Source organism: Rhamphochromis longiceps, linkage group LG3 (assembly GCF_057381845.1).
Source record: "Rhamphochromis longiceps isolate RC_006_pf linkage group LG3, R_longiceps_female_GT1.1, whole genome shotgun sequence".
In the NCBI taxonomy this organism is placed as follows: domain Eukaryota; kingdom Metazoa; phylum Chordata; class Actinopteri; order Cichliformes; family Cichlidae; genus Rhamphochromis; species Rhamphochromis longiceps.
The window spans coordinates 18497159-18504463 of record NC_140559.1 but is presented as its reverse complement, the minus strand read 5'-3'; the positions used below and the strand labels follow the sequence as shown (position 1 = coordinate 18504463).

Below are 7305 nucleotides of genomic sequence, written 5' to 3'. Positions count from 1 at the left end.
TTGAGCCATTATTTCCGATTCAAACTAATTTAACTGTTTTCAGTGGTACATGTGGAGGTTTATCACAGGAGGCGACTTGGCTGTTCTCCACTCACACTGAAAAAGGATCCTACAGCTCATTAAAAACTCTAAAATGACCTTCAAGGAAAATATGTTTGATTTTCCTTAAAAACGTGCTGTTGGCATGAAGTTTTCAGACAGTGTTTTTAAGAGTCATTGTGGTTAACATCTCACACATTCCAATAAAGCAGATGTTCCTGCACTGCAACAGTGGTTTGCAGCTGCGTTCTCCTCCCCTGCTCGTCTACAGGACTCTCATGGAGCACCACTTTGAAACTTTGTAACTCTCTCTCTGCAAAATACAATATATAAAGACCAATGCTGGGCAATTAATTATATAGTTACTTCTTCAAAAAAGTTACTGAGTATTGCAAACAACAAAGATTTTTGCAGCTGTTTACCTAAAAATGCTGCTAAGGCATTTTTTAAACAAACATTTAAACTATTTACAGAACAATCAGGTGTTTTGCATCAAATCTGATGCAATCTAACCTAACCCTACCCCTAACCATAAGCATAACTTTGAGAAGTATTCCGGATGGGTGAGAGAAAAAGTGGATTCTGCTTTGGTGTTGTGCACATGCACCGCATCTGTGCAGAAACATTGGGAAGGATGTTTTTTGAGGTAGGATGGATTCCCAGAACACCGTCACTCCTAAAACTTCCTCCCGTTTCTTAACAACTAAATGCCATGTTTTGATTGGTCGACATGGTGCATTTTTTGACCGATGGGAAAGGGTGGGGGTGTTTTGGTTTTGTCTTTGCTCACAGGCAGTGAGTGCTTTAGAGAGTTTTCCTTATAAAACGCTGTTTTTTACTGTTTCTTCCCGCAGTATTCTGGAAGAAAACCAAACATTGTTCTAATCCCATACTGGAGCAGCCAGTCACTTACTGACTAAGACTGCAAAATAGAATTGTTAACGTATTTACTTTAATTTCAATTCAGGTTAGAATTTTATTTTGTGTGCAACACAGATTTTTTTCTGCACAGAGACCATGCCAGCAGTGTGCAATTGAGCACACGCGCAGTTTAGAGGGAACATTGGTGATGATTATCAGAAAGTGAACAAGGTCTCATGGTTTGATGCTTGTCCTGTTAGGTTTTGTATTGTTCATTGCCATTTATGCTTGGAAATATTTAACCATATATGCTTAGAAGTATATAATCATTTGTAGATTGAAAGAATGTCTCATCCTAGGAGGTCTGTAACAACTCTCTGTAGCATAAGATCACACACCTCCTAGGAGAGGTCGTATCTTCTCTTGCTGATATATGGTTTAGCAAACACACGTATATTTCTTTAAGTATAAGAGCCTTTTGTTCAGATGGAGCTCTAGACTCCTGGCACCAGCCTTTGGGGAGTCTTCACAGGGTCACATCTTGACCTCACACAAATCACACAAATCACACACACACACACACACACACACACACACACACACACACACACACACACACACACACAGTATTCTTTGTTCACATGTATACCTATGTAAGATGTTATATGTTAATGACCCTATGCATATTCATGTAACCACAATAAAAGGAGTGCTATGGGGGACCTGGCTGAGAGTCTGACAGAGGTCAAGTGGTGGAACGACACTTGGCTCCAGGCAGGACTCCCTCATGCATGAGTAACATGAAGAACTTTGCCTACTCGTGTCTTGCTTTGCTGTGTAATTATATTGTCTTCAACGTTCCAGCGGATGGGTTCAAGCTACAAACCTATCATGTCCAATGCCTGGGTTGACCTGGACTGGTTAAGCACTGCTTGTTTTTTTTATGATGCTGGATTTAACCAACACTTACTGGCAGATTCCCTTGTCTGCAGAGTCCAAAGACAAAAATGGCCTTCTCCACTCTGTATGGTTCGTACCAATTCGTCACACTTCCGTTTGTCTTATTTGAAGCCTCGGCCATTTTTCAGCACCTCATGAAGCGGTAGCTTCTTCCCCAAATTGCATATGCTGTTTCCTGCCTGGATGATGTTATTGTGGTACCCCTGTGAGGGAATGGCCACATTAATATCATTTTGTGTAAAACATTTGTACTATGGGACATTTTTTATTACTATATGTATTTATATTCGGTTTCTTTAAAATAATCGAAACATTTTCTGTGAGACATTTCACCAACTCCCTTAGCGTGGCATTTTCAGCAGCGAGCGTTTCCACCTGCTGCTGGCTGAACTCCAGGGATTCTCGCAAGCATTTAAATTCCTGGTGAAGAATCTCCACCAAGGACAGCCTTGCGTCGAAACTGGACAATCGTTGGTCGATTGACTCCAGTATGTCGGCAATAGCTTTGCCGGCTGGCGATGTTGTGCCGGGGGAGTCTGCCGGGCGAAGTCTTTTCGACAACGGCGTCTCAGATTTGGCCGGGGAAGCTGCACTCTGGGCCTTCTTCATCACGAGATCCTGAAAGCACTGATCAATATAATCTTGGAGAGCCTCTAAACTCTCCCCGTGTTTCTCCAGGGTGTTGGAGATTATTTAGACAAATATTGTTAGTTATAAGACAATTGATAAGTATATTTGGTAATACTGAAGCTTAAAGGAATTTGTTCAAATCTAAACTACCATTTGCTTTTATTTTCCGCCAAAATCTCCGGCGTCTGACGTCAGTTACAACATGAGTCGCTTACCTTGTCCGTGATGGTGATTTTTCTTTTGCAAACAACTCATGAGAATTTCAAGCTGTTTTTAACACTCCGACACTGGTCTCTCAATCTTCCGTTGGAGAGCTGCGAGTTTCTCCATGATGTTATTAACCTTCAGTTCCGTGGTCTTGTCATTCTTCTTTTGCTCAAAGAGCAAATTCTGAGACCTCACGACCAATGTTCCCTCTAAGCTGCGCACGTGTGCAATTGCGCACTGCTGGCATGGTCTCTGCGCACAAAAAATCTGCATTGCGCACAAGAAAAAATCTAACCTGAATTGAAATTAAAATGAATACTTTAACAGTTCTGTTTTACAGTGTTAGTCAGTGAGTGACTGGCTGCTCCCGTATGGGATTAAAACGATGCCACCTTATCCCATAGTCCAGCCAATGATGCGATTCACATTTGTATATACGCAGCTAATCAACGTCGTTGACAGGCTATGACAGTAGTGATGTGTCACGAGCGAGCGAAACGGCTCTTAGAGCCGGATCTTTTACGTGAACGACGTGAGCCGGCTCCTTATCGCGAGCCGTGGGGGATTTTCTTCTTTCTCTCACCCTCTCTCTCGCACTTTTTTTCCGCTTCACTCCACATGCGAGCCTTGTGCTTGCGCTGGGAAGAGGGGGGAGGGGCGGTAGTTACACTCGCAGTAGCACAGGAACAGAGCAGGAGGGAGAGACAGAGAAAGAGAGCCAGGGACAACAGCATCACATTACAAAAAAATCAGAAAGGGTTTTATTGCCAAATGTTGAGCGGGTTTACAACATTAGGAAATTGCTGCGGTGCTTCAGTGCAAACATACTGTCATAAATTACGCTTAAATAGACATGAAAAAATAAATAAATAAAAATAAGAATAAGAATTAAAAGTGCTAAGTAGATAGATATATACATGAGTGCAGGTGGTGATCAGTGCCAAACATGGAATGATGCAGTGAACACAGCGTAGGGTCATGTGTTAGTGGTGGGAACAGTCATACGGTTATTGTTCATGTGTTCAACAGCAGAGGGGAAGAAACTGTTCTTATGGCGAGAGGTTCTGGTGCGAATGGACCGGAGCCTCCTGCCTGAGGGGAGCAGGTCAAACAGACTGTGTCCAGGGTGAGAAGGGTCAGCTGAGATCCGAGCTGCACGCCCCAGTGTCCTGGAGGTGTACAGGTCCTGCAGAGATGGGAGTCTGCAGCCAATCACCTTCTCAGCAGAGCGCACAACACGCTGCAGTCTCTGTTTGTCCCTGATAGTGGCTCCAGCGTACCACACGGTGATGGAGGAGGTGAGGATGGACTCGATGATTGCAGTGTAGAATTGCATCATCGTCCGTGTTGGCAGGTTGAATTTCTTCAGCTGCCTCAGGAAGTACATCCTCTGCTGGGCTTTCTTGATGACGGAGGTGATGGTGGGCTCCCACTTCAGGTCCTGGGTGATGGTGGTACCCAGGAAGCGGAATGAGTCCACAGAGGTGATGGGGGTGTCAGTCAGGATGATGGGGGGGAGTGGAGCTGTGTGCTTCCTGAAGTCCACAATAATCTCCACTGTCTTCTGGGCATTCAGCACCAGGTTGTTGTGGCTGCACCAGGACACCAGACGTTCAACCTCCCTCCTGTAGGCAGACTCATCCCCGTCCGAGATGAGTCCAATAACGGTGGTGTCATCTGCAAACTTGATTAGCTTGACAGACTGGTGGGTGGAGGTGCAGCAGTTAGTATACAGGGAGAAGAGCAGGGGAGAAAGAACACAGCCCTGAGGGGAGCCGGTGCTGATGGTCCGGGAGTCCGAGACATTCTTTCCCAGCCTCACATGCTGTTTCCTGTCCGTCAGGAAGTCAGTGATCCACCGGCAGATGGGATCAGGCACATTCATCTGGGAAAGCTTGCCTCGGAGATGGTCTGGAAGGATGGTGTTGAAGGCAGAGCTGAAGTCCACAAACAGGATCCTGGCGTAGGTTCCTGGGGAGTCCAGATGCTGCAGGATGAAGTGTAGGGCCATGTTGATGGCGTCATCTACAGACCTGTTGGCTCTGTATGCAAACTGCAGGGGGTCCAGGAGGGGGGCCGTGAGGGTCTTGAGATAGGAGAGAACCAGGCGCTCAAAAGACTTCATGACCACAGATGTCAGAGCCACGGGTCTGTAGTCATTTAGTCCAGTGATCCTAGGTTTCTTGGGGACAGGGATTATGGTAGAGGACTTGAAGCAGGCAGGCACATGACATGCCTGCAGTGAGGAGTTGAAAATGCCAGAAAACACTGGGGCCAGCTCGTTTGCACAGTGTCAGAGAGTGGCAGGAGACACACCGTTCGCCTACAGATCCACAGAGGATGCCATCGCCCACGTCCTACACACCACTCTCAGCCACGTGGACAAGAAACAGGGTAACTATGTGCGAATGCTGTTTGTTGATTACAGTTCAGCGTTTAACACAATAGTGCCCTGCAGACTGTTCACAAAGCTGAGGGATCTGGGACTTAACAGCTGTCTGTGTGCATGGGTGTTGGACTTCCTCACTGGCAGAACTCAGGTGGTGAGGGTGGGCAGGTGCTTCTCCAACAGCATCACCATCAACACAGGAGCACCTCAGGGATGTGTCCTCTCGCCACTGCTCTACTCCCTCTACACTTCAGACTGTGTGGCCACCCATGGCTCCAACACCATTGTGAAGTTTGCTGACGACACAGTGGTGTTGGGTGCCATCTCCAACAACGATGAAGCGGCCTACATGGATGAAGTGAAGAATCTGGCATCGTGGTGCCAGGACAACCACCTCCAGCTGAACGTCAGCAAGACCAAGGAGCTGGTGGTGGACTTCAGAAGGGGTCAGCACAGAGACTACAAGCCCATTATCATCAATGGAGCTCCAGTGGGGAGGGTGCAGTCCTTCAAGTATCTTGGTGTCCACATCTCCTCAGACCTGACATGGGCTGCCCACATTCAGGTCCAGACCAAAAAGGCTAGGCAGCGCCTGTATCACCTACGACAACTGAGGAAGTTCAGGGTCTCTCCAAAGATCCTCAGGATTTTCTATACAGGCGCTGTGGAGAGCATCCTCACACAGAACATGACATCGTGGTTTGGGAACAGCTGTGTGAAGGACCAAAAAGCTCTCCAGAGAGTGATCCGTACAGCAGAACGCTGCTGCAGGATTGCTCTCCCCCCGCTTCAGGACACCTACACCAGGAGATGCCGGACTAGAGCAGCGCAGATACTGAAGGACCCGTCCCATCCTGGTAACAAACTGTTCCAACTTCTGCAATCTGGTAGAAGGTTCCGCATCTTCCGGGCAAGGACAGAGAGACTCAAGAGGAGCTTCTATCCCCAAGCCATCCGTGCCCTAAACACACACACCCGCCCTGTCACATCATCTATAATTGACTGAGACAGGACTCTCTTCCAGACACTAAACCAAGGCACAATGTACATTTCAATTCCTTTAATTTTAAATATGCTTATACTGTCTATCCTGTAAAATAGTCAGATGTCTATTCATATTCACATTCACCCAATGTATATACTACATATATATATATATATATATATATATATATATATATATATATATATATATATATATATATATATATACATACATATATATACATACATATATACATACATATATATATATATATATATATATATATATATATATATATATATATATATATATATATATATGTTTTTCCTCTACACCCCCCCCCCCCCCACACACACACACACACACACAATTTTTTTGCACATGTCGAGGAGTGTGTCAGGCTACATTTCACTGTGTGTTATACTTATATAACACACGTATAACTATGCATGTGACAAATAAAGAACCTTGAACCTTGAAGAAGTGTATGAGGCAAAAATTCCACCTCAGTGGGTCACTGGTGACCTGAGCTGTGTACTAGGAAGACATGTCGACATCCAGAATGTGTCTGAATTCATTTTCACTGACATTGGCAAGCACTATAATTAGTCAGGTGATGATAAAATGATGATTGTTCATCTATAAAGAACATTAAAAACAGTAAATGCAACACAGATTAAGTGCTGATTAAGATTAAATACAAAAACTAGATTCAAACCTAGTCTATGTACAAATTGAATTTGAGGTCAGCAATTACAGTGAGTGTGTCCTGTTGTAGGATCAGAAATTAATATTTATGGAACAATACGACTGTTGTAAAATGTTTTTGCTGCTAACTGAAGATAAAAATAGAAAATCACAAAATGTTGCAAATGCAACAAATACAACAATGCAAAAAGTTGCATCTACAATTCTTATTATTTACTATTTATTACCGGTGCTGGGCATACACTGTGCGATTTTTTCAGTTGCGGCTTCTGCTGAAACTGCACGATTGACTTGCAAGGGTTAGAAGTTCGTAGGTCACGATGCAGGGTCTCCCACTATACGGCCCGATGCTCTGATGCGACCTGAGTGCTCACACTTTAGTTGTGTACCAAAATGTCGGCTGCATCCTCCGGGGGCTGCATTTGAAGGCCGATTATGTCACAGCCAGGTGACGAAGGCTGTCCCAATTCGTCGACTCTTTCAAATGCGGCCAACAAATGCGTTCTTCATTACCCCGAATTTGAAG

General features: G+C 44.8%; 1 protein-coding gene across 1 annotated transcript in view; it reads left to right on the top strand.

Annotated features, from left to right (window-relative positions):
- The window catches only part of LOC146673261 (uncharacterized), a 171962-nt gene that overhangs the window by 79352 nt on the left and 85305 nt on the right, over window positions 1-7305 (top strand). The window lies entirely within an intron of this gene.